Source organism: Myotis daubentonii, chromosome X (genome assembly GCF_963259705.1).
Source record: "Myotis daubentonii chromosome X, mMyoDau2.1, whole genome shotgun sequence".
NCBI classification, from domain to species: Eukaryota; Metazoa; Chordata; class Mammalia; order Chiroptera; family Vespertilionidae; genus Myotis; species Myotis daubentonii.
The window spans coordinates 7,048,249-7,073,712 of NC_081861.1; the positions used below are offsets into that span (position 1 = coordinate 7,048,249).

The 25,464-nt window shown below is 42.0% G+C and overlaps 1 long non-coding RNA gene across 1 annotated transcript; it reads left to right on the forward strand.

Moving 5' to 3' along the window:
- Nucleotides 1-898: 898 nt before the first annotated feature.
- Nucleotides 899-24,492, forward strand: LOC132223879 (uncharacterized). Its single transcript, XR_009450543.1, has 5 exons — nucleotides 899-987; nucleotides 3,084-3,178; nucleotides 3,653-3,761; nucleotides 15,254-15,379; nucleotides 24,385-24,492. It is a non-coding gene; the product is annotated as an uncharacterized LOC132223879 (long non-coding RNA).
- Nucleotides 24,493-25,464: the final 972 nt, after the last annotated feature.

Genomic DNA, 25,464 nt, shown 5'->3' on the forward strand with positions numbered 1-25,464 from the left:
TAATGGTATTGCTAAACCGTACACTGACTGAATGACCACAGGTATATTCAGAGAAATTGTTTACCCTCTGGAGATGTATGCACAGTAACACAAGCAAAGAAGTTAAGAAAGCAGGGAGAGCCGTGACCGGTTTGGCTCAGTGGATAGAGCATCCGCCTGAGGACTGAAAGTTCCCAGGTTCGATTCCAGTCAAGGGCATGTCCCTTGGTTGTGGGCACATCCCCAGTGGGAGGTGTGCAGGAGGCAGCTGATCGATATTTCTAACTCTCTATCCCGCTCCCTTACTCTCTGTAAAAAAACAATAAAATATATTTGTTTAAAAAGAAAGAAAAAAAAGAAAACAGGGTGAATGTATTTAATTTATGGAAGTGAACAAATTCCTTCTATGCATGACACAAAACTCAAAATTACAGAAGGAAGTGATTCGTCCAAATATACGTGTAAACATGGTATTAAAATATGTTTTTGTCATGGCCACGTTTTTGAGACACATTCTCCATGAAGGTTAAACTTAGCCTGTCTGTTCACAAAGTTTCTGAAAGCAAAAGAAAGATTGGGGGAAGGGCAAAACCACACTTCAAGTCCGTTTCCTTGACCAGGGCTGACCTAGAGATTTCAATGCTCTTATACTCAACCTCAGCTTCTGCATCAGGATATCAAATCAAAGTGAATGCTCACACGTGCGCGTGCTCCTAGATGCGCGTGCTCCTAGATGCGCATGCTCTTAGATGCTCGGGATCCTAGATACACATGCTCATTCCTGCGCGGGTGCCTAGATGCCCATGCTCTTATCTGTGAATGCCATAGCTACGCATGCCCAATTCAGACCATGCCAATTGCCCCGCACGCCCACTGCCGCGCATGTGCATATCAGCTCACATCCGTTGCTGCACACGTGCTTTGCAGTCCGAGTTCCGGGAGAAGAGCAGGCGAAAGGTCGCTGCGTTCCTTCATTTCAATTCTTTCTCGTTACCTGAGACTCAACTGGTAGGTGCCCAGAGCGGCCCTCCGGGACTCTAACTGTGGGAGAGTGTGAGGGGAAGGCCCGCGGGCTTCGGTGGGGCGGGGCTGCGGGTTCCGTGGCCTCCTAGGAGGAAGGGCCTCGAGGTCAGCGCCTTTCTCCTCTCAGCCATCATGGCGGCCGTGGGCCTCGAAGCCCTGGCGTGACCCGGACTAGGAGGGTGCTGGGCCTGCGAGGGCAGGGGCCAGGTAGAGGGTTTGGCGGACATTATTACAGGTGTCTGGGTCCTGGAATTCACCTGGCACGGCCCACAGAACAGAACCCACAGCCCTCCGCGGGGCCCTGGGCGGGTGGGGGGGAGGGGGCGGTCAAGGAAGGGCCTAGGAACGGGGTGCTGCGGGACTGCCCTGCGAGGCCCTGGGCCTGCGCCCCGAGATGTGTAGGCACCAAGCAGGGGCCGCGGGAGCAGCGGGCACGGCCCCGTGTATCGCTTGTAGTCACAACTGCCTCCTGGTCATGCGGGGGGGGGGCGGTCAAGGAAGGGCCTAGGAACGGGGTGCTGCGGGACCGCCCTGCGAGGCCCTGGGCCTGCGCCCCGAGATGTGTAGGCACCAAGCAGGGGCCGCGGGAGAAGCGGGCACAGCCCCGTGTATCGCTTGTAGTCACCGCTGCCTCCTGGTCATGCGGGGGGGGGGGGGGGGGCGGGCGGTCAAGGAAGGGCCTAGGAACGGGGTGCTGCGGGACTGCCCTGCGAGGCCCTGGGCCTGCGCCCCGAGATGTGTAGGCACCAAGCAGGGGCCGCGGGAGCAGCGGGCACAGCCCCATGTGTCGCTTGTAGTCACCGCTGCCTCCTGGTCATGTGAAGGCAGCACAGGCCGCACGCACAGCCCGAGCCTTCCCGGCTGATGCAGCTGAACTTCCGGGGGAAGGGGCCTCCTCGCTGGGCGTGTGGCAGGAGCAGTAGTCACTCCAGCGGGCTTTCAAGCAGCATTTTCCCACGTGTCTCCGAAAACGGGAAGCCGGGTGTCATCTTTCTCACCTGCCCGAGGTGATGACGCCACCAGCATGGCCACGACATAGTGGCTTGGCAAGCCCCTGTATTTGGTATAACCGCAAAGCCTGTGCACTTTCACTTACTTACGCTGGGTCTTCCTTTTTAAAGTGTTTTCAAACTTAAACTAAACTGTAAGTTTTAAAAATAATAATTTTTGGCTCTTTAATTTTTTCCTTTCATCTATAAGGTATCCCAAAAACTGTAGGCAGACTTTAACAGCTAATAGCTGTTAAATGTAAATGACATGTAGTTTAATAAACACTGCCTTTGTAGTTGATCAAAGTGTGTGTATACATTTGTGGGTACACCCTGTATATATCTGTTTCTTTGCAAGCCCATGCTGTTTAGATTGCTGTGGCTTTGCAGTATGATATCAGACAGGATGATGCCTCCAATTTTCTTCTTAAAGTTGCTGTGGCTATTCTGAGTCTGTTGTGGTTCCATATCATTCTGTGAAATATTTGTTCTAGAAATGCACCATTGGTATTCTAATAGATTGCTTTGGGTAGTATGGACATTTTAATGATGTTAATTCTTCCTACCCAGGAACATGGTTTCATTTACATGTGGAATCTAATGAACGTGAACAAACAAATAAAATAGAAACAGACTCATAGACACAGAAAGCAGACTGACAGCTGTTAGAGGGGAGGGTGTAGGTGGGCTGGTTGAAAAAGGTGAAGGGCTTAAACAAAAAACCTCATGGACACAGACAGCTGTATGGTTATTACAAGAGGGAAAAGGGGGCGGGAGAGGTGGAAGAGGGTAAAGGGTGATAAATGTGACAAAAGGAGACTGCAATTTGCATGATAAAGACACATTACAACATAGAGGTGATGAATTATAGAATTGTTTAAATGAAGCCTATATGTAATTCTATTAACAAATGTCACCCCAATTATTTCAATAAAATGTTAATAATGACTTGGGAACACAAAAATAGAAATCAAAATGGAATTTCAAGTATAAAAACAAATAAATTAAAAAATGAAAGAAAACATTTAGCCATGGAGGTGGTCTAGTTATCCTCTTAAGTACATTTTCCTAATCAAAATGTTCTACTCTCAGTGTGAAATATGAATCGGCATATAACACCAAGGCTCGATTGGAGTTCAATACTAGTAGAAGATGAAGAATCAGATCAGCCAGTTGGAGCCGTGGCTGTGAGTGCTTTGATATTTGAACTGTCTATGACCAGAAATGTATTTTTCTGTAAGTTTTGTTGAATGCCTTTAGGTACAGTGTTAAAAGTTTCCATGCTGATAAGGGAGTAACATTGGCCCAGGAGGAGTCCTTAGGAAGGAAACCTTGATCCAGGAGGTTTCCACTCTGGTATTGCCAGTGGAAATATCCCCTATGACTCCGTTCTCGTGCTTATTAACACGGACTGCCCACATCCATCCCAGGAGAGTTTAAAAGAGCTTCAGAAGTCCTGTGGGCAGCTCCTCTCCAAGGAACCAGGCAGAGGGAAGAGAAACAATATTAAGAATATATATATCATGTCTATAAAATGCCTTTATTCTTATTCATGATTATGTGTATGTGTGTGTATATTATGTATATTTTTATGATTGTCATGTATTAACAACAAAACTTTTTATTTTCTCACACACACACGCACCCCCCCTTCCCCCCAGGACCAGCAGCCCAGGGATGAACAACCTCAACAAGAGGAGCCACCCACTGAGAGTCAGGATATTGCACCTGATGAAGAGCAAGCACATGCAGGAGCACCTGAGGTTCAAGGTGAAGGGAAAGAAGACTGTGGGGAGCTGGGAATCTGTCTGTCTATCATGTATTGTGACAAACCATAGCTTTGGGAAAGAAAGCATAAAAAAGCTGTGCAGCCCGCTGGCATGGCTCGGTGACTGGGCAGCAACCTATGAACTGGGAGGTCAGGTTAGATTCTGGTCAGGGCGTATGTCCAAGTTGCGGGTTTGATCCCCAGTGTGGGACATGCATAATGCAGCCAATCGATGATTCTCTCCCATCATTGAGTTTCTATCTCTCTCTCTACCTCTCCTTTCCTCTCTGAAGTCAATAAAAATATATTTAAGAAAAAAAGCAATGCAAACATTTCCTGGAAATTGGTTGAAAATTTTAAGGTTGTATCATTTACAGCTGTGCACACTCTTTCACTATGAGTTTTCCCTCTACATAATTTATGTTGTGTTCTTGAACGTACAATCCTTGCTAAACCAGAGCAAACTGTATAGTTTTAACTACAAAAATGTGTGTTTGTTTTCTATTTTAATTAGTTCATCTTAAAACGTTTTGAGTGGCCTTCTCAGTTATTACATCACAAGTGTAAGCAGTGTTTATCAGCCTGGGCAGAGGGCCACGTCAGCCCATCATAGAACACCTGAAACCAAGCCTATTTGTACAGGGATGGTAGCCCCATTTTATAAGTGAGAAAACTGAGCCTGAGCACTTGACTCATTGAGAAGTAGTTCATACTGTCTTCCATAGTGGCTGCACCAGCCTGCATTCCCACCAGCAGTGCATGAGTGTTCCTTTTTCTCCACATTCTCTCCAGCACTTGTCATTTGTTGATTTGTTGATGATAAATGTTCTGACGGGTGTGAGATGGTACCTCATTGTTGTTGTGATTTGCATTTCTCGGATGATTACTGACTTTGAGCATGTTTTCATACTTCTTTTGGCTTTCTGAATGTCCCCTTTTGAAAAGTGTCTATTTAGGTCCTTTGCCCATTTTTTGATTGGATTGTTTATCTTCCTTTTGTTAAGTTGTATGAGTTCCCTATAAATGTTGGAGATTAAACCCTTATCATTGATAACATTGGCAAATATGTTCTCCCATGCAGTGGACTTTCTTGTTGTTTTGTTGGTGGTTTCTTTTGCTGTGCAGAAGCTTTTTATTTTGATGTAGTCTCATTTGTTTATTTTCTCTTTAGTTTCCAATGCCCTAGGACAGTGATGGCGAACCTTTTGAGCTTGGCGTGTCAGCATTTTGAAAAACCCTAACTTAACTCTGGTGTCGTGTCACATATAGAAATTTTTTGATATTTGCAACCATAGTGAAACAAACACTTATATTTTTGATATTTATTTTATATATTTAAATGCCATTTAACAAAGAAAAATCAACCAAAAAATGAGTTCGTGTGTTACCTCTGACACACGTGTCATAGGTTCACCATCACTGCCCTAGGAGCTGTATCAGTGAAGAAATTGCTTCGGCATATGTCTGAGATTTTGTTGCCTTTGGATTCCTCTAGTATTTTTATGGTTTCCCATCTTACATTTAAGTCCTTTATCCATTTTGAGTTTATTTTTGTGTATGGTGTAAGTTGGTGGTCTAGTTTCACTTTTTTGCATGTATCTGTCCAATTTTCCCAACACCATTTCTTGAAGAAACTGTCTTGGCTCCATTGTATGCTCTTGCCTCCTTTGTCAAATATTAATTGAGCATATTGGTTCGGGTCTATTTCTGGGCTCTCTATACTATTCCATTAATCTATTCGCCTATTCTTGTGCCAGTACCAGGCAGTTTTGAGAACAGTGGCTTTGTAATACAACTTGATATCTGGTATTGAGATCCCACCTACTTTGTTCTTTTTCAGGATTGCTGCAGCTATTCGGGGTCTTTTTTTATTCCAGATGAATTTTTGGAGAGTTCGTTCTAGATCTCTGAAGTATGACGTTGGTATTTTAATGGGAAGTGCGTTGAATTTATAGATTGCTTTGGGTAGTATGGACATTTTAATGATGTTGATTCTACCAATCCATGAACACGGTATGTTCTTCCATCTGTTTATGTCTTCCTCTATCTCTTTTTTCATCGTCCTGTACTTTTCTGCGTAGATGTCTTTTACCTCTTTAGTTAAGTTTATTCTTAGGTAGCTTAATTTTTTTGGTGCGATGATAAATGGGATTGCTTTTTTAGTCTCTCTTTCTGTAAGTTCACTATTGGTGTATAGAAATGCCATAGATTTCTTGGCATTAATTTTGTATCCTGCTACATTGCCAAATTCATTTATTAAGTCTAATAGTTTTTTGATGGAGTCTTTAGGGTTTTTTGTGTATAATATCATGTCATCTGCGAATAAGGACAGTTTTACTTTTTCTTTTCCAATTTGGATGCCTTTTATTTCTTCTTGTATAATTGCAATGGCTAATACTTCCAGTACTATGTCGAACAGGAGTGGTGAGAGTGGGCATCCCTATCTTGTTCCTGTTCTTAGGGGAAATGATTTTAGTTTTTGTCCATTGAGTATGATGTTGGCTGTGGGTTTGTCATATATGGCTTTTATTATGTTGAGGTATGATCCTTCTATTCCCACCTTGCTGAGAGTTTTTATCAGAAATGGGTGTTGGATTTTGTCAAATGCTTTTTCTGCATCAATTGATATAACCATGTGGTTTTTTTCTTTCAATTTGTTTATGTGATGTATCATGTTTATTGATTTGCGGATATTGTACCATCTTTGCATCCCCATATGGAGTTTCCTCAAAAAGTTAAAAATGGAACTCCCATTTGATCCAGTGATCCCACTGCTAGGAATATATCCCAAGAAATCAGAAACACCAATCAGAAAGGATATATGCACCCTTATGTTCATAGCAGCACAATTCACCATAGCTAAGATCTGGAAACAGCCTAAGTGCCCATCAGCAGATGAATGGATTTAAAAATGAAATGCTAATGTTGGTATATTTAAAATAGTTTTTCTTGAAATATTAATTTTTATTGCATCTCTCAGACAATTAGTGATTTTGAGTATGTTTTCATATATCTCTTTGCCTTCTGTATGTCCACTTTCAAAAAGTATCTATCTAGGTCCGTTGCCCATTTTTTGATTGGATTGTTTATCATTAAAATGTCCACAATACCCAAAGCAATCTATAGATTCAATGCAATACCCATTAAAATACCAACAGCATATTTCAAAGATCTAGAACAAACTCTCCAAAAATTCATCTGGAATTTAAAAACGACCCCGAATAGCCACAGCAATCCTGAGAAAGAAGAACAAAGTTGGAGGAATCACAATACCAGATATCAAGCTATATTACCAAGCCACGGTTCTCAAAACTGCCTGGTACTGGCACAAGAACAGACATAGAAACCAATGGAACAGAACAGAAAACCCAGAAATCAACCCAAGCCATTATGCTCAATTAATATTTGACAAAGGAGGCAAGAGCATATAATGGAGTCAAAACAGTCTCTTTAATAAATAGTGCTGGGAAATTTAGACAAATATGTGCAAAAAAAATGAAACTAGATGACCAACTCACACCATACACAAACACCAACTCAAAATCGCTAAAGGACTTGAATGTAAGATGGGAAACGATAAAAATCCTACAAGACTCAATAGGCAGCAAAATAGCAGACATATGTAGCAGTAATATCTTTACAGACACAGCTCCTAGGGCAATGGAGACTAAGGAGAAAATAAATGTGCCGGGAGCCGGTCCATCCTTGCTGTTTCAAGGGACCTGGCATATATGGCATACTTTTCTTAATATGTTTGCTCACCTTCTTGGCACTGTGTTTTAACCAAAGTCACCTCTCCGAGAAAGGTTGAATCCCCAGGTAGGGATTTTCCCCTGAAGTTAGGGAGGGAATAAAACCCCTCAACTAAGTGCCAGGCGGGTAATTAATCCCTTTAACTACGAACAATCATGCTTAAACTACATAATCTTTTCTCCCTGGAATGGAGATAAGAAACGCCCTAACCTTTGTAATAGAGATTGATAGGATTGAATCAACTGGTATAAATACAGTTGTAACAAGACAGAAAGACTCAGAACTCAGAACACAGAATTTAGAACACAGAACTAGAGACAGAAGAACTTCGCTGGAGAGAGCATGCCGGAGGATCCTGGAGAGGGACCGGCCTCGGAGCCTAGAGACAGAGCCTAGCGGGAGAACATGGCAGGGGATCCTGGACTGAACCTGACTGCGGAGATTGGCAGGAGAGCCTGACTAGAACCTGGCTGGAGAACCCGGACTGAACCTGGCTGGAGATCTGAAGCAGAGCCTCTCTGGAGATCAAGACCAGAACTTGGCTGGAGATCCTGGCTAGGCTGCTGATCAACTGAACGCTGTCTCCGTGTCATTCCTTCTTCGCCGACTCCGTCCACACCTTTGGGGACCCCTGGACCCCCTGGGGTCGGACCCCGGCATATGGCGCCCGAACAGGGACCCCTAAGTAAGCGCCCCGCACTCGGGACGGATCGGACTCCACCGTAGGAAGAGGGTGGATAGTCTTCGCTGACTCCGTCCACACCTTTGGGAATGCCTGGAACAGGATTCCCCTAGGTAAGCCCCCCTCCCCCATTGAGAACCCCCACACTCGGGACGGATCAGACTCCACCGTAGGAAGAGGGTGGATAGTCTTCGCCAACTCCGTCCACACCTTTGGGAACCCCTGGAACAGGATTCCCTTAGGTAAGCCCCCCCCCCCATTGAGAACCCCACACTCGGGACGGATAGGACTCCACCAGGGTGCTACAGACCCCCCTATAGAGGATAAGTAGGGTAAGAAGGTGGATAGTACAGAACTTAGATTGAGAAGATGTGCCATACTGAGTCCAAAGAAAGAAGACTCTGTATTGATCTTTAGATTAAGAAGATGTGCCATACTGAGTCTAAAGAAAAAAGACTCTGTATTGATCTTTTAACATATGTGCTTGCTAGCAGAGGAATTAAGGTTACTCCCAGTCAGACAGAACATTTTATACAAGAAATACGTCCATGCTTTTCTGAGGAAGGAAAGGTGCCGGAAAGGTAAATGTAGAGGCATGGGAGAAGGTAGGCCCAAGGAGCCTTATCCTTAACCCCACTGCAGCCTTTCCACCCCGGGAAAGTGCAGGATTGGCAAGCTCTCCCTGGGGTGATAGATCAGGACTCAGGTAATAGCAGAAAGCGCCAATCCTACTCTTAAAATGGATACAAGAGAGCGTTTCAGGTTTTTCTTTTTAATGCTTGCTTTTAAAAAATAAAAAAGGGGGAATTTGCCGGGAGCCGGTCCATCCTTGCTGTTTCAAGGGACCTGGCATATATGGCATACTTTTCTTAATATGTTTGCTCACCTTCTTGGCACTGTGTTTTAACCAAAGTCACCTCTCCGAGAAAGGTTGAATCCCCAGGTAGGGATTTTCCCCTGAAGTTAGGGAGGGAATAAAACCCCTCAACTAAGTGCCAGGCGGGTAATTAATCCCTTTAACTACGAACAATCATGCTTAAACTACATAATCTTTTCTCCCTGGAATGGAGATAAGAAACGCCCTAACCTTTGTAATAGAGATTGATAGGATTGAATCAACTGGTATAAATACAGTTGTAACAAGACAGAAAGACTCAGAACTCAGGAGACAGAATTCAGAACACAGAACTCAGAACACAGAACTAAGGACACAGGGCTTGGAAGACAGGACCAAGAGAGACAGAGCCTAGGCACAGAACCTACACAGAACATTCTCTAGAGACAGAAGAACTTCGCTGGCGAGAGCATGCCGGAGGATCCTAGACAGGGACTGGCCTTGGAGCCTGGAGGCAGAGCCTGGCAAGAGATCAACTGAACGCTGTCTCCGTGTCATTCCTTCTTCGCCGACTCCGTCTACGCCTTTGGGGACCCCTGGACCCGCTGGGGCAGGACCCCAGCATAAATGGAACTACATAAAAATAAAAAGCTTCTGCACAGCAAAAAAACCCCACAAAAACCCATCAACAAAACCAGAAGAAAGCCCACTGCATGGGAGAACATATTTGCCAATGATATTTCTGATAAGGGCTTAATCTCCAGAATTTACAGAGAACTCATACAACTTAACAAAGGGAAGATAAATAATCCAATCAAAAAATGCTAGAAGCTTTTTGTTGATTGCTTCAATTTCCTCCTTAGTTATTGGTCTGTTGAGATTTTTTTATTCTTGATTGAGTTTTGGAAGGTCATATTTTTCTAGGAATATGTTCATTTCCTCTAGGTTGTTTAGTTTATTGGAGTAGAGTTCATAGTATTTGTTTTATGGTCTTTTGTATTTCTGTGGGGCCTGATGTTCTTTCACCTCTTTCATTTCTGATTTTGTTTATTTGGTTCCTCTCTCTTTGTTCCTTGGTGAGCCAGGCTAGAGGTTCATCAATCTTGTTTATCCTTTCAACGAACCAGCTCTTGGTTTCATTAATCTTTTGTATTGTTGTTTTTTTGTCTCTATTTCATTTATTACTGCTCTGATCTTTATTATCTCCTTCCTTCTGCTCACTCTGGGCTTTTCTTGTTGGTCTCTTTCTAATTTTTTAAGTTGTAGAGTTAGATTATTACCAGTTTTTCTTGTTTTTGTTTTTTTTTTAATTAAATCTTTATTGTTCAGATTATTACATTTGTTCCTCTTTCCCCCCCCCCCATATCTCCCCTCCTCCCAGTTCCTGCCCCACCCTCCGCCCACACTCCCCAATCACTGTCCTCATCCATAGGTGCACGATTTTTGTCCAGTCTCTTCCCGCATCTCCCACACCCCTTTCCCCCCCAAGAATAGTCAGTCCATTCCCTTTCTATGTCCCTGATTCTATTATACTCAACAGTTCATTCTGTTCATGAGATTATTTATTCACTTGATTCTTAGATTCACTTGTTCATAGATGCATATTTGTTGTTCATAATTTGTATCTTTACCTTTTTCTTCCTCTTCCTCTTCTTAAAGGATACCTTTCAGCATTTCATATAATCCTGGTTTGGTGGTGATGAACTCCTTTAGCTTTTCCTTATCTGTGAAGCTCTTTATCTGACCTTCAATTCTGAATGATAGCTTTGCTGGATAAAGTCATCTTGGTTGTAGGTTCTTGGTATTCATCACTTTGAATATTTCTTGCCACTCCCTTCTGGCCTGCAAAGATTCTGTTGAGAAATCAGCTGACAGTCGTATGGGTATTCCCTTGTAGGTAACTGGGTTTCTTTCTCTTGCTGCTTTTAAGATTCTCTCTTTATCTTTTGCTCTTGGCATTTTAATTATGATGTGTCTTGGTGTGGTCCTCTTTGGATTCCTTTTGTTTGGGGTTCTCTGCGCTTCTTGGACCTGTAAGTCCATTTCTTTCACCAGGTGGGGGAAGTTTTCTGTCATTATTTCTTCAAATAGGTTTTCAATACCTTGCTCTCTCTCATCTTCTGGCACCCCTATAATTCTGATGTTGGTACGCTTGAAGCTGTCCCAGAGGCTCCTTACACTATCCTCGCATTTTTGGATTCGTTTTTCATATTGCTTTTCCGGTTGGGTGTTTTTTGCTTCCTCGCATTTCAAATCATTGACTTGATTCTTGCGCTCCTCTGGTCTGCTGTCGGGAGTCTGTATAATATTCGTTATTTCAGTCAGTGTATGCTTAATTTCTAGTTGGTTCCCCAATATAACATCGAGGGTCTCATTAGTTTTCTTGTAGATCTCATTAAGTTTATCGGTGGCTTCTAAACAGTTCTTGAGAGACCTTAAAAGTGTGGTTCTGAACTCTATATCTTCCATTGACAATTTTGTCCTGTTTCTTTGTCTCCGCATTTTGTTATGCTTCCTTGGTGCACCCCCTAGTGGTCTTTGTTCGCAGTCTTATAGTTAAACCTTGATTGTTGTAGCTAATACCAGGGAGGGTTTGACCTCCAGGCCAAATGGCTATGAGAATCAGCTGTGTCAGCAGTGAGAGAACTTCTGTCCTCTAGGGAGGTGCTAATCTAGCCTTTGCCTGAGGCTATCCGGCAAATGCCTCTGTGCAGGGCTTGGGCAGGGCGGGTCCAACAGGATCAACAGGGTGGGCTGGAAAGATCAGTTATGGTGGCTCTCAGTCCTGTCCCCAGGGGCTCTGCCTCTCTGAGTCCCAGCACCCGCTGCAAAGCTCGGAGAGAAAGCTGCACTCGCTCTGACCGAAGCCAGACAGTCCCGCTTCTCCCGTTTGAGTCTGGGTCCCTAAAGACTCGCCTGTATCTGGAGCTTAGAGTCTGCGACTCGCTCCCGATTGAAAACGCCAACCGCTCCCTCCGCCGCCAGCCCACTCCGCGCACTCCGCACCTCAGAATTTGACTTCAGCACTGCGCCTCCTCTGAGTGTCCGTATGCGTTTCTCTTTCCTCCTAGTTGTAGGACTTCCACTCAGCCAGCGTTCCTGTGGTTCTGGGTGATGTCCGTTCTGTCTTTTAGTTTCACTTTTGAAGTAGTTGTTCAAAGCAGCAAACTCTGGCATTAACCTATGCCGCCATCTTGGTTCTCCTTTTCCTTGTTTTTGTTTTTGAGGTAGACCTGTAATGCTGTTTATTTCCCTCTCAGGACTGCTTTCACTGTGTCCCATAGATTTTGGATTGGTGTGTTTTCATTAGCATTCGTTTCCAGGATGTTTTTAATTTCTTCTTTGATCTCTTTAGTAACCCAATCATTGTTTAATAGCATGCTATTCAGCCTCCAAGTGTTTGGATTTTTTTATTGTTTTTATTGTAGTTGACTTCTAGTATTATGCCATTGTGGTCTGAAAATATGCTAGGTATGATTTCAATCTCCTTGAATTTGGAGAGACTTTGCCTGTTACCAGGTATGTGGTCTATCTTTGAAAATGTCCCATGTGCACTTGAGAAGAATGTATATTCTGTAGCTTTAGGGTGAAATGTTCTGAAGATGTCAATTAAGTCCATCTGATCTAGTGAGACATTTAGGATTGCAGTTTCTTTGCTGATTTTTGACTAGAGGATTTATCCAGTGATGTCAGTGGGTTATTAAAGTCCCCTACTATGATTGTATTGCTGTTGATCTCTCCCTTGATATCTTTCAAGAGTTTTTTTCTTCTTTTTTTTAATATATGTTATTGATTTTTTACAGAGAGGAAGGGAGAGGGATAGAGAGTTAGAAACATCCATGAGAGAGAAACATCAATCAGCTGCCTCCTGCACATCTCCCACTGGGGATGTGCCCACAACCCAGGTACATGCCCTTGACCGGAATCGAACCTGGGACCTTTCAGTCCACAGGCCGACGCTCTATCCACTGAGCCAAACCGGTTTCGGCAAGAGTTTTTTTTATGTATTTGGGTGCTCCTGCATTGGGTGCATATATGTTTACCAGAGTTGTATCCTCTTCTTGTATCAATCCGTTTAGTATTATGAAGTGGCCTTCCTTATCTCTTGTTATGGCCTTCACTCTGAGGTCTATTTTGTCTGATATAAGTATTGCTACCACAGCTTTTTTTTTTCATTTTCATTTGCTGAAAGATATTTTTCCATTTCTTCACTTTCTGTCTGTGTGAGTCTCTTGTTCTGAGGTGGGTCTCTTGTAGAGAGCATGTATATGGGTCATGTTTTCTTATCCATTCAGCCACTCCATGTCTTTTGATTGGAGCATGTAGGCCATTTACATTTAAAGTTATTATTGTTAGGCACTTGTTTGTAGCCATTTTTTTGTGTGTGTCTGTGTTCCTTCTTCCCCCTTTTTTTTCTTTATATACAACAGTCCCTTTAGCATTTCTTGCATTGCTGGCTTGGTAGTCATAAACTCCCTTAGGCTTTTTTGTCTGTGAATCTCCTCATTTCCCCTTCAATTTTGAATGATAGCCTTGCTAGATAGAGTATTCTTCAATTCAGTCCCTTGCTTTGCATCACTTTATATACTTCCTTCCATTTCTTTCTGGCCTGATTATGTTTCAGTTGAGAAACCATTTTATAACCTAATGGGAGATCCCTTGTAGGTAACTTTCTGTCTCTCTTGCAGCCTTTAAGATTCTTTCTTTGTCCTGAACGTTTCCCATTATAATTACGATGTGTCTTGCTGTGGGTCTTTTTGAGTTCATATTGTTTGGGACTCCCTGTGCTTGTGTGACTTTTTTGTTCCCCAAATCAGGGAAGATTTCTGACATTATTTCTTCAAATAGTTTTTCTAACCCTTGTTCTTTTTCTTGTCATTCTGGTACCCTTATATGTATGGTGCTGCTTTCATGTACTCCAAAAGATCACTCAGGCTCTCCTCCTGTCTTGTGATTTTTTTCTCCAATTACAGTTCAGATTGGGTGTGTTTTGCTTCCCTGTCTTCTAATTTGCTAATTCAGTCCTCTGCTTCTCCTAGTCTACTCTTGAAAGTTCTCATAGTGTTTTTTATTGTTGCTATATCACTCTTTATTTCCTCCTGTTTCTTGCATAGGTTGTTGATTTTCTCATATATCTGGTTTATGGATTGTATGACAGTTATTCTAAATTCTTTTTCTGACATATTGCATGCCTCGTTTCAGTTAGTTCCTTTTCTGGCAATTCCTGCTTTTCTTTCCTTTGGGGGTTATTCTACTGTCTCCCCATTTTTGCTCTCACCAAAGGATCTAGATGTCGAGTCGTGCGGGCCTGTACCTGCAGCAGTGAACTTGGTGGCAGGTCGCGCGGTCGTGGGCAGTGGCTGCTCCTCAGGTGGTCAGGGGCAGCGACTGCTTGGGCAGTCTCTGGGCAACTGCTCCTCATGTGGTTTCAGAGCGGTGGCTGCTTGCACAGTCATGAGCAGTGGCTGCTCCTCACGAGGTCGCAGGTGGTGGCTGCTCTAAGGGGGGGTGGGGGGGTTGTGAGGCGGCTGCTCCTCGTGTGGTCACGTGCAGTAGTTGCTCCTCTGATGGTTGCGGGCAGTTGCTGCTGCGTAAGGCTCTGCTGTTCATGCACATTTGAGGAGCCTGGGGCTACTAAAATTTTTTAATGTTCACATTATTGCAGGTGTCCAACCCCCACCCCCACCCCTTCCCACTCCCAGATCTCCTTCCCTTGGCCTTCACCAACCTATTGATCATGTCCATGGGGTATGCATATATGTTCTTTAATCCCTTCATCTTTTGTGTTTACTTTTTAAATTCTATTGTGTTTATTTTCATTCTGATCTTTCTGATTTCCTTCTTTCTGACTTCGGGCTTTATTCTTTTTCTAGTTCCTTTAGATGTGATGTTGTTTACTTGAGATTATATAATTATATTTTAATGGTAATAAAAATCCTATCCATAATGTACACTTCAGATATCATTGATGGCTGGTGCTCTCTACACATATTAGTACATTATGGTCATATATAGGAAATGTACATGTCTTGGGGTTGATCTTCACATTGTCATTTACAACAAGTTTCATAGTACAGAAAAACAAGGATGTGAAGTCCATCTTTCTATCACTCATATCACACCAGATTACAGTCTTTTTTCATATAAAAAACAATAAATTAATATTAACATTTCCTAATTTATATGTCATGTTTACTGCTGAAATTGATAACTTTCTTTCTAAGGAGCTGACCTTGAAGCTGATGTTCAAGAACTGGAGAAACCAGTGACTGGGGTTGAGGGTGGAGATGATCCTGAAATCATCGGGTATGCTTGTGCAAATCCAGAGCCCACTGAAATGCCAGAAACAGGTATTTTACTCATTAAGAATGCAATTTATGTATTTTCAGATTTTCATAATATCATACCTTTAATAACCAGAGATAACATATTGTTACATGAATAGACGTCACAGGTAATGATACTTTGTACCGTAGCTCAGACTCCAAATGAATGATTGCCTGACTTATAGATAATCAGATACAGAAACACACTGGTCCAATATTTAATTTTTTGAGGAAATAACATGCTGTTTTCCATAATGGCTGTACCAGTCTGCATTCCCACTTGTCATTCTCTTTTCTCCACATACTCATCAGTACTTATCATTTGTTGATTTGTTGATGATAGCCATACAGAAACACACTGGTTCAAAGCCAAATTGAATTCTAATATTTGAAAACATTTTCTTTTGAATTCTTTTGAATATAAGTACTTTAAACAACAGGTAATAAATTTTGAATTCTCTTATGATTTCTGCAGTTACAAATGCATAATACATTTGTAATGAATATTGGCTGTATGAAATATGTTGAGACACTGAAGTAGATTGTAGTACCATCTCTAATATAATTTGTAAAATGGGAGAGTTCTTATTTTTATTAAATTAAATCTTTATAGAGAGGAGAACCAAGATGTCGGCATAGGTTAACGCCGGAGTTTGCTGCTTTGAACAACTACTTCAAAATTGAAACCAAAAAACGGAAGGGACATCACCCAGAACCACAGGAACGCTGGCTGAGTGGAAGTCCTACAACTAGGAGGAAAGAGAAACGCATACGGACATTCAGAGGAGGCGCAGTGCTGAAGTCAAATTCTGAGGTTCGGAGTGCGCGGAGCGGGCTGGTGGCGGAGGGCACAGTTGGTGTTTTCAATCGGGAGGGAGTCCCAGACTCTGAGCTCCAGATACAGGCGAGTCTTTAGGGACCCTGACTCAAACGGGAGAAGCGGGACTGTCTGGCTTCAGTCAGAGCGAGTGCAGCTTTCTCTCCGAGCTTTGCAGTGGGTGCTGGGACTCAGAGAGGCAGAGCCCCTGGGGACAGGACTGAGAGCCGCCATAACTGCTCTCTCCGGCCCACCCTATTGATCCTGTGCGACCCGCTCCGCCCAAGCCCTGCACAGAGGCATTTGCCGGATAGCCTCAGGCAAAGGCTAGATTTGCACCTCCCTAGAGGACAGAAGTTCTCTCACTGCTGACACAGCTGATTCTCATAGCCACTTGGCCTGGAGGTCAAACCCTCCCTGGAATTAGCTACAACAATCAAGATTTAACTATAAGACTGCGAACAAAGACCACTAGGGGGTGCACCAAGGAAGCATAACAAAATGCGGAGACAAAGAAACAGGAAAAAATTGTCAATGGAAGATATAGAGTTCAGAACCACACTTTTAAGGTCTCTCAAGAACTGTTTAGAAGCTGCCGATAAACTTAATGAGATCTACACGAAAACTAATAAGAGCCTCGATCTTATATTGGGGAACCAACTAGAAATTAAGCATACACGGACTGAAATAACGAATATTATACAGACGCCCGACAGCAGACCAGAGGAGCGCAAGAATCAAGTCAATGATTTGAAATGCGAGGAAGCAAAAAACATCCAACCGGAAAAGCAAAATGAAAAAAGAATCCAAAAATGCGAGGATAGTGTAAGGAGCCTCTGGGACAGCTTCAAGCGTACCAACATCAGAATTATAGGGGTGCCAGAAGATGAGAGAGAGCAAGGTATTGAAAACCTATTTGAAGAAATAATGACAGAAAACTTCCCCCACCTGGTGAAAGAAATGGACTTACAGGTCCAAGAAGCGCAGAGAACCCCAAACAAAAGGAATCCAAAGAGGACCACACCAAGACACATCATAATTAAAATGCCAAGAGCAAAAGATAAAGAGAGAATCTTAAAAACAGCAAGAGAAAGAAACTCAGTTACCTACAAGGGAATACCCATACGACTGTCAGCTGATTTCTCAACAGAAACTTTGCAGGCCAGAAGGGAGTGGCAAGAAATATTCAAAGTGATGAATACCAAGAACCTACAACCAAGATTACTTTATCCAGCAAAGCTATCATTCAGAATTGAAGGTCAGATAAAGAGCTTCACAGATAAGGAAAAGCTAAAGGAGTTCATCACCACCAAACCAGGATTATATGAAATGCTGAAAGGTAGAGGAAGAAAAAGGTAAAGATACAAATTATGAACAACAAATATGCATCTATCAACAAGTGAATCTAAGAATCAAGTGAATAAATAATCTGATGAACAGAATGAACTGGTGATTATAATAGAATCAGGGACATAGAAAGGGAATGGACTGACTATTCTTGGGGGGGAAAGGGGTGTGGGAGATGTGGGAAGAGACTGGACAAAAATCATGCACCTATGGATGAGGACAGTGGGTGAGGAGTGAGGGCGGAGGGTGGGGCGGGAACTGGGAGGAGGGGAGTTATGGGGGGAAAAAAAGAGGAACAAATGTAATAATCTGAACAATAAAGATTTAATTAAAAAAAAAGAAAAAATAAATAAATAAATAAAATCTTTATAGTTGAAAACTATTACATTTGTACCCTTTCTTCCCCTATTGACCCCTTCTAGCCCACCCCCACACCAGGCCTTTAACACCCTATTGTCTGTGTCCATGGATTATGCATATATACATACAAGTTCTTTGGTTGATCACTTCCTGCCCACCCATCATCCCCCACCTTCCCTCTGAGATTCCCCAATCTGTTCTATGCTTCTATGTCTCTGGGTCCATTTTGTTCATCAGTTTATTTTGTTCATTAGGTTCCACATATGACTGAGATCATATGACAGTTGTCTTTCTCTGACTGGCTTATTTCACTTACCATAATACAGCTTTTTTATCCACTCATCTTCTGATGGGCACTTGGGCTGTTTCCAGATCTTAGCTATTGTAAATTGTGCTGCTGTGAACATAGGGGTGCATATACTCTTTTTGATTGGTGTTTCGGGTTTCTTATGATATATTCCTAGAAGTGGGATCACTGGGTCAAATGGCAGTCCAATATTTAATTTTTTGAGGAAACAACATGCTGTTTTCCATAATGGCTGTACCAGTCTGCATTCCCACTTGTCATTCTCTTTTCTCCACATACTCATCAGTACTTATCATTTGTTGATTTGTTGATGACAGCCATTCTGACAGGTGTGAGGTGATATCTCATTGTCATTTTAATTTGCATCTCTCTGATGATCAGTGACTTTGAGCATTTTTTCAAATGTCTCTTAGGCATCTGTAGGTCCACTTTGGAGAAGTATCTATTTAGGTCCTTTGCCCATTTTCTTATTAGATTGTTTGTCTTTCTTTTTTTTTAATTAAATCTTTATTGTTCAGATTATTACATTTGTTCCTCTTTTTTTCCCCCCCATAACTCCCCTCCTCCCAGTTCCCGCCCCACCCTCCGCCCTCACTCCCCACCCACTGTCCTCATCCATAGGTGCACTATTTTTGTCCAGTCTCTTCCCGCATCTCCCACACCCCTTTCCCCCCCAAGAATAGTCAGTCCATTCCCTTTCTATGTCCCTGATTCTATTATACTCAACAGTTCATTCTGTTCATGAGATTATTTATTCACTTGATTCTTAGATTCACTTGTTGATAGATGCATATTTGTTGTTCATAATTTGTATCTTTACCATTTTCTTCCTCTTCCTCTTCTTAAAGGATACCTTTCAGCATTTCATATAATCCTGGTTTGGTGGTGATGAACTCCTTTAGCTTTTCCTTATCTGTAAAGCTCTTTATCTGACCTTCAATTCTGAATGATAGCTTTGCTGGATAAAGTAATCTTGGTTGTAGGTTCTTGGTATTCATCACTTTGAATATTTCTTGCCACTCCCTTCTGGCCTGCAAAGTTTCTGTTGAGAAATCAGCTGACAGTCGTATGGGTATTCCCTTGTAGGTAACTGAGTTTCTTTCTCTTGCTGTTTTTAAGATTCTCTCTTTATCTTTTGCTCTTGGCATTTTAATTATGATGTGTCTTGGTGTGGTCCTCTTTGGATTCCTTTTGTTTGGGGTTCTCTGCGCTTCTTGGACCTGTAAGTCCATTTCTTTCACCAGGTGGTGGAAGTTTTTTGTCATTATTTCTTCAAATAGGTTTTCAATACCTTGCTCTCTCTCATCTTCTGGCACCCCTATAATTCTGATGTTGGTACGCTTGAAGCTGTCCCAGAGGCTCCTTACATTATCCTCGCATTTTTGGATTCGTTTTTCATTTTGCTTTTCCGGTTGGGTGTTTTTTGCTTCCTCGCATTTCAAATCATTGACTTGATTCTTGCGCTCCTCTGGTCTGCTGTCGGGCGTCTGTATAATATTCGTTATTTCAGTCCGTGTATGCTTAATTTCTAGTTGGTTCCCCAATATAAGATCGAGGGTCTCATTAGTTTTCTTGTAGATCTCATTAAGTTTATCGGCGGCTTCTAAACAGTTCTTGAGAGACCTTAAAAGTGTGGTTCTGAACTCTATATCTTCCATTGACAATTTTTTCCTGTTTCTTTGTCTCCGCATTTTGTTATGCTTCCTTGGTGCACCCCCTAGTGGTCTTTGTTCGCAGTCTTATAGTTAAATCTTGATTGTTGTAGCTAATTCCAGGGAGGGTTTGACCTCCAGGCCAAGTGGCTATGAGAATCAGCTGTGTCAGCAGTGAGAGAACTTCTGTCCTCTAGGGAGGTGCTAATCTAGCCTTTGCCTGAGGCTATCCAGCAAATGCCTCTGTGCAGGGCTTGGGCGGAGCGGGTCGCACAGGATCAATAGGGTGGGCCGGAGAGAGCAGTTATGGCGGCTCTCAGTCCTGTCCCCAGGGGCTCTGCCTCTCTGAGTCCCAGCACCCGCTGCAAAGCTCGGAGAGAAAGCTGCACTCGCTCTGACTGAAGCCAGACAGTCCCGCTTCTCCCGTTTGAGTCAGGGTCCCTAAAGACTCGCCTGTATCTGGAGCTCAGAGTCTGGGACTCCCTCCCGATTGAAAACAACAATGGCGCCCTCCGCCGCCAGCCCACTCCACGCACTCCGCACCTCAGAATTTGACATCAGCACTGCGCCTCCTCTGAGTGTCCGTATGCGTTTCTCTTCCCTCCTAGTTGTAGGACTTCCACTCAGCCAGCGTTCCTGTGGTTCTGGGTGATGTCCCTTCCGTTTTTTGGTTTCACTTTTGAAGTAGTTGTTCAAAGCAGCAAACTCCGGCGTTAACCTATGCCGCCATCTTGGTTCTCCTAGATTGTTTGTCTTTCTTTTGTTAAATTGTATAAGGTCTTTATACATTTTGGATATTAATCCTTTATCAGATGTATCATTGCCAAATATGTTCTCCCATGCATTGGGCTCCCTTTTCATTTTGTTGATGGTTTCTTGTGCTGTGCAGAAGCTTTTTATTTTGGCATAGTCCCATTTGTTTATTTTCACCTTAGTTTCCTTTTCCCTAGGACAGTGGTCGACAAACTGCGGCTCGCGAGTCACATGAGGCTCTTTGGCCCCTTGAGTGTGGCTCTTCCACAAAATACCAACTTCTGTACATGGGCCACGAAGTTTCAATTGCACTGTACATGCCCGCCGACACGTGATATTTTGTGGAAGAGCCACACTCAAGGGGCCAAAGAGCCGCATGTGGCTCGCAAGCCGTAGTTTGACGACCACTGCCCTAGGAGATTAAAAACATTGTAAACATATTGCTGCAATAGATGTCTGAGACTTTGATGCCTACGGTTTCTTCTAAGATTTTTATGGTTTCACAACTTACATTTAAGTCTTTTATCCATTTTGAGTTTATTCTTGTGTATGGTATAAATTAGTGGTCTAGTTTCTTTCTTTTTTTTTTTCATATATCTGCCCAATTTTCCCAGCACCATTTATTGAAGAGACTGTGTTGACTCCATTGTAGGTTCTTGCCTTCTTTGTCCAATATTAATGGGTGTAATGACTTGGGTTGATTTCTGGAGATTCTGTTCTGTTCCATTGAGCTATCCACCTGTTCTTGTGCCAGTACCAGGCTGCTTTGATTATGGTGGCTTTGTAGTGTACCTTGATGTCTGGTATTGTGATTCTTCCAACTTTCTTCTTTCTCAGGATTGCAGTGACTATTCAGAGTTTTTTTTTTGGGGGGGGGTTGTTTCATACAAATTTTTGGAGTATTAGTCCCAGATCTATGAAATATGCTGTCGGTATTTTAATAGGGATTGCATTTAATCTGTAAATTGCTTTAGATAGTATAGAGAGTCTTTAATTGCAGAACCAATATTTACTCTTACATAAATAGTGAATTCAATCGAATATATTAAATTAATTTTCAAAGCTGATTCTTTAATTCTCTAGTTGTGTTTGAAAGAATACAGTGATATTCTGGTTTATAACTTGTCATGAATTATCTAATTTAGTCAAATATTAACATCTGAACTGAAATCTCATAGCTACTAAAATAATGAGTAAATACTCCACTGATGTTTCTTTTTCTATATGGAGATGTGGATACCTATTCTTAGATTCTGTCAAATTTTGAATTCTTCTGGCTCTTGGAAACAATTACATTTTTATTCCCTTTCCCAATGAAGCATCAGGTGATTGAATTATAGAGTGTCTAGAAATAGTCTAGTTTTTAGTTTCTCTGATCAGGTAGAGAGGGTGCAGGCTATCATCGATGCTCAGGGCAGGTGTGAGTAAGACACCTATGCTAAGCATGCTCACTGTCACCACTGTCAGATTTAATGAGTTAATGTCCCTTATAAAAATAGGAGCACTGAACAATCAAGGCTTAACTACAAGACTGCGCACAAAGACCACTAGGGGGTGCACCAGGAAAGCATAACAAAATGCGGAGACAAAGAAACAGGACAAAATTGTCAATGGAAGATATAGAGTTCAGAACCACACTTTTAAGGTCTCTCAAGAACTGTTTAGAAGCCGCCGACAAACTTAATGAGATCTACAAGAAAACTAATGAGACCCTCGATGTTATGTTGGGGAACCAACTAGAAATTAAGCATACACGGACTGAAATAACGAATATTATACAGACTCCCAACAGCAGACCAGAGGAGCACAAGAATCAAGTCAATGATTTGAAATGCGAGGAAGCAAAAAACACCCAACCGGAGGGGCAGAATGAAAAACAAATCCAAAAATGCGAGGATAGTGTAAGGAGCCTCTGGGACAGCTTCAAGCGTACCAACATCAGAATTATAGGGGTGCCAGAAGATGAGAGAGACCAAGATATTGAAAACCTATTTGAAGAAATAATGACAGAAAACTTCCACCACCTGGTGAAAGAAATGGACTTACAGGTCCAAGAAGCGCGGAGAACCCCAAACAAAAGGAATCCAAAGAGGACCACACCAAGACACATCATAATTAAAATGCCAAGAGCAAAAGACAAAGAGAGAATCTTAAAAGCAGCAAGAGAAAGAAACTCAGTTACCTACAAGGGAATACCCATACGACTGTCAGCTGATTTCTCAACAGAAACTTTGCAGGCCAGAAGGGAGTGGCAAGAAATATTCAAAGTGATGAATACCAAGAACCTACAACCAAGATTACTTTATCCAGCAAAGCTATCATTCAGAATTGAAGGTCAGATAAAGAGCTTTACAGATAAGGAAAAGCTAAAGGAGTTCATCACCACCAAACCAGGATTATATGAAATGCTGAAAGGTGTCCTTTAAGAAGAGGAAGAGGAAGAAAAAGGTAAAGATACAAATTATGAACAACAAATATGCATCTATCAACAAGTGAATCTGAAAATCAAGTGAATAATCTGATGAACAGAATGAACTGGTGATTATAATAGAATCAGGGACATAGACAGGGAATGGACTGACTATTCTTGGGGGGGAAAGGGGTGTGGGAGATGCGGGAAGAGACTGGACAAAAATAGTGCACCTATGGATGAGGACAGTGGGTGGGGAGTGAGGGTGGAGAGTGGGGCGGGAACTGGGAGGAGGAAGTTATGGGGGGGGGGGGAAAGAGGAACAAATGTAATAATCTGAACAATAAAGATTTAATTAAAAAATAAAAATAAAAATAGGAGCACTAGGGTATAATCTTTTGTAATCATATCCAATGTGGCATATTTACTGCTCCAATTGATATTTTTTAATAATTTGCAGAGAAAATGGAAGAGAGAAACATCGATGTGAGAGAAACACCTCAATTAGTTGCCTCCTGCACGTGCCCTGACCAGGACCCGTAAAGTTTTTAGAAAGCACTGACTTTTAGAAGCAACATTTTTTTTATTTGTCTAGGTATCTTTCTCATTCTCCCATTCTTCCTTCCCCTCTCCATAACTCTCCGTCTCTCCATTACCCATTACTTCTTCTTTACGTGTGTGTGTTTTGTCTTTGTTGTTCTTATTTCTGCCTTGCTGTAGGGCATTCTATAAATGAGCTTCACATTTTGGTGTAAAAAAATGATGATACTGACTTAAAATTAGTGTGATTATAGAAGCGATTATACACATTGAAACTCATACAGTGTGAGAAAGGCATTACTTAAAATTACACTAGGAATACACATGGAATTGGGGACACATGGTTACCCTATTTAAACAATCACACAAGGGCTAAAGGAACCCAAGAATCATTATTCTTTTCTGCACCATAAGGAAGAAACAAAGGCAGTATGGGCCTTTCTATTTACTTCACATAGGCAGGAACAAATGTGACAGTTCTGTTTTAACTATCTTATATTCAGAATAGTATTTTAAATAGAAGCATTTCTGGTAAATTTCTTTTCTATCTTAAGAGTTTTCTGTTGGATGGTGTTCAGATTTTTCAAAAAAGTTTACACATTCTTTGCTTACTATTTAAAACCACCTTTTAATAGGTTCATTTCATTTCCTGTGCTCTGAGCTGGAACAGTCTTTTAGTTTCTGAGTACCATTAGAAAGAGTGGTGTGTTTAATCAATATTGGTAAAATAGATGCTTGGAAGTCTATCTTATAAAACCTAAACTTTGTCCTTTGTGTACCTTTAACGTCACCTAAATCTAATGAGACTAAGGAATGTTCCCAACAGTTATGTTTCTCTTGCAGGGGAAGGAAAACCAGCCATTTAAAGGAAGATGATCTGAAGACACACAGATTATTTTTATGTTGGATACTTCACTGTTAAAGTTCTCTCAATAAAGTTTTACACCATTATCCAAGGAATCTTGCAAATCTTTTGTGAAGTGTATTCCCAAGTAGTTGATACTATTGAAAATTATATCATTTTCTGACGTTTTATACTCCAATTGAGCTTTCATATGCAGACACATTTGTACATTGGTATTCTTTCCAGCAGCCTTGCTATATATGCTTGTTATTTCTAAAAGGTTATTTCTAGATAGCTTCTAAGTTTCGTTATGCACAATCCAATCATTTTTTAATGCTGACAGATTTTTTCTTTGCTGTTTTAAAAATTATGCTACTTTGGCCCTAGCCAGTGGGTAGTGCATCGGCCTGTGGACCGAAGGGTCCCGGGTTTGATTTTCGTCAAGTGCACATACCTTGGTTGCAGGCTTCTCCCCAGCCGGGCCCTGGTCAGGGCTTGCGCAGGAGGCAACCAATCAGTGTGTTTCTCTCACATCGATATTTCTCTCTGTCTTTCCCTCTCTCTCCCACTCTATCTCAAAATGAACTGAAAAATATCCTCGGGTGAGGACTTTAAAAAAATGTATACTATCTTGGCTGGTTTAGCTCAGTGGTCAGAGTGTCAGTATGTGGATTTATGGGTCTTGGAATCGATTACCCATCCAGAGTACTTACCAGATTGTAGATTCTATCCCCTGTCCCAGTCGGGTCCCATGAGGCAGGCAATCAATCACTGTGTCTCTCTCAATTGATGTCTCTCTCTCTCTACCCCCGTTTCCCACCCTTCTACACTGTCTAAAAAACAATAGAAGGAATATCCTCCAGTGAGGATTTTTAAAAATATGCCTTTGTTTCCTTTTCTCAATTTACCACTGACCCCACCCAGTACAATGCTAATAGAATCGGGATTAGTTTGTCAAAGCTGTTTTATTCGTTATAGGAAATGGAAAATTTTTAACATTTCACCATGTTCACTGTGAAGTAAAGGAAGATCCATTCCAATCCTAATCTGGTAAGAATTTTAATCATGAGTGTATGTTA